The sequence below is a fragment of the Xiphias gladius genome, chromosome 11, assembly GCF_016859285.1.
Source record: "Xiphias gladius isolate SHS-SW01 ecotype Sanya breed wild chromosome 11, ASM1685928v1, whole genome shotgun sequence".
Classification (NCBI taxonomy): domain Eukaryota; kingdom Metazoa; phylum Chordata; class Actinopteri; order Istiophoriformes; family Xiphiidae; genus Xiphias; species Xiphias gladius.
The window spans coordinates 11,882,393-11,885,148 of NC_053410.1; positions in this window are offsets into that span (position 1 = coordinate 11,882,393).

A 2,756-nucleotide genomic window follows, 5' to 3' on the forward strand; every position below is an offset into this window, starting at 1 on the left:
CTATACTGTATTTGATTAACTGTCAGTCTCTTTTTTTTTGTTATCAGTTTATCATAAATTGCAGATTGTGTCAGTCAGCTCATTGTGCCAAAAGATGACGTCGTGGCAGACCCATGAACAGCCAGCAGATGGACACAATGAGTTACATAAATAAGACCACTACAGGGAGGGGTGGTTTCTCACTCCAAAATGTGTTTTTGCTTCCAATATGTCTGTCATAGTTATTTCCTGCATTAGACCTGCTCATTCTGGGCATCTTGTTAACCCTTCAAACCTGTTTCGCTTACATTTCAAACTTCAGTCTTCTCATCCAACCAGTTGTTTATAGTCAGCCAGTTAATAAACTGCTGAGAATGAGATTTATGAGTGAAGACACACCACCTACAACACACTTATGCTTGAGTTTTCTAGCCGTAATTAGCCAATCTTATAGTCTTTCTATTTCACCTTTCATAGTAATAACTTGAAGCGTGAAAGGGGTCTCTGGTATTGATAAAACTTACAGAGAATTATCACCTGAATCTGCAGCTCCCCTCTGCTTTACAGGGTTTGATAGTGAGTTTTGGCTCTGGGTTTAGCTGTCCAGCCCGCAAGTTTACTTTTCTGATTCAGTCTCACTGCTCTCAAAGTGTTGTGTTCGGCCCCAGCAGGCAGCTGTTTTCAGCTAAAAATCTCTAAAAACCCTCTGTACACTACTGTACACTTCTTAATCAGCACCAATCAGAAAACAGTCACAGTTAGTGAGCATTTAGCAGCCAGAGAGACAGATATTTCCCTCAGACTAAAACAGAGTGAATATTGGACTTACATTCACCAGGTGGTCAGAAACACGACTGACTGATATGTTGCTCTGTAACTGCTGGATGTGTGTATAAACAGTTTGCTAACAAGTTCACCATATCAGCTTAAATGAGCCCCATGATGATGAGTGATAATAGTCAATGTTATGTTTACAGCTTGTTTCCAAGTGGACAAAAAAAATCAGTTATTGCAGGTTGAAAGTGCCTTAAAATGTGGTTTCAAAACTTAAGAATTTGTCTGCACTTAATGTTTAATATTCCTTTCTAAATGTGGAACAATTAAAAAAAAATGTAGGGTCACACCATTTAGAGTTTATCTTGCAAATCATCCAGGGACTGCTCCGGTGCTGATTAAAGTGGATTCTGGCCACAACAGCCTCTAGGGATACGAGAGATCCAAATAAAACTAATTAGACCACAACCTCAGTTGCTGATCATCAGTGGCAATCAGTTGAAGTCGAGTAAGATGTTCTTCTTGGGGGAAGTCCTTATCGTGGGTCTTCAAATGGCTGAAGAGGCCAATTCTGGAACCACAACCTTTCCTGGTGTGTGGGCACTGATGTGAGGTGCTGGAAGTGGAATGTGGGGACTCTCTCCTTTCTTTGCTGCTGCTGCTTGACTCCCGGCAGCCTGTCGGAGATCATCTTCTTAGTATTTGGCTCCTCCTGCTGTTTGTTGGCCAGCAGTTCTGAGTAGAGGCCAATGTTTTTGGAGGCGTGTCTCAGGCATTCGTATTTCATGGCCTATCAATCTCAGCTGGTGTTTAATGATGGTAGTGACAATGCTGTCAATGTTTGCAGATTCAATGGTGTACCTCACTGTCTATGTCTGCCCTTGAGGAGAGGTGACTTCCCACGTAAGAGAACTGGTTCACATTTTCGAGGCTTATACTGTCAATTGTTATTGTTGGCGAGGGTGCAGGGGAGTCCAGTGGGGGCTGATGGGAGAACCTTGGTCTTTTTTTTGTTCATGGACAAACCAAGGAGTGTGTACCCCCTGGCAAAAGCATGATCTTTTTCTGTGTGGGCAACAATGCCATTATCATCTACATATTGCAGCTCCACAATGAATATATGAAAGGTCGGGGGGGCAATGATGCATCCTTGTTTTATTCCAGTTTCTTCCTTGAAAGGTTCGGTCTCACTGCCATTACAATGGACTGTTGCTGACATGTCTTGTTGAAGGAGCTTTAGAATCTGCTTTTCTGGACAGCCAAGCTTTTTACAGGATTGTCCAGAGGGCTTTACGGTTCACAGATTCAAATGATGTAAGTAAGGTTGATGAAGGCCGTGTATAGTGGTTGTTTTTGTTTTCGGTGCATTTTTCTTGTAACTGCCTGGCTGTGAAGATCATGTCAGTTGTGCCTCGGCCAGATCGGTAACCGCTCTAAGATTCAGGGAGGATTTCTTCAGACATTGGGAGGAAGTCGCTTGAAGAGAATGCGGGCAATAATCTTCCCTGTTGTGGACAAGAGTGAGATGCCCCTGTAGTTTCCACACTCTGTCTTGTTTCCCTTTTTTAAAAAGGGTGACAATAAGTGCTTCTCTGAGATATGTGGGTATTGCCTCTTTGTCCCATATCTTCATGATAATGACATGTATATGCTGAAGGAGGTTAGCCACACTGGCCTTCAGGATATATGCTGGGATCCCATCAGGGACGGCAGCTTTATCGTTCTGTATCGTTGTGATGGCATCAGGAACCTGCAATCCATCTGATCATCCATTTCAAGATCTTTTGTCTGTCCTGCATCCATATACGGCTTTAGTGGCATTGAGGAAACCCCTGCTTCACCTGCTATAGCAAGATTTTGAATTTCATTGGCTTTCGCTTTCCACCATTTGTTTTTAAGCCCCTTACCAAGCGTTGGACAAAGGCCTTGGCTCTGGAGTGAGCTTCCCTCTCGGCTTGGCAAGTTTCTGCCGGGCACAAAAGGCCTGCCGTTTTTTGGAAATA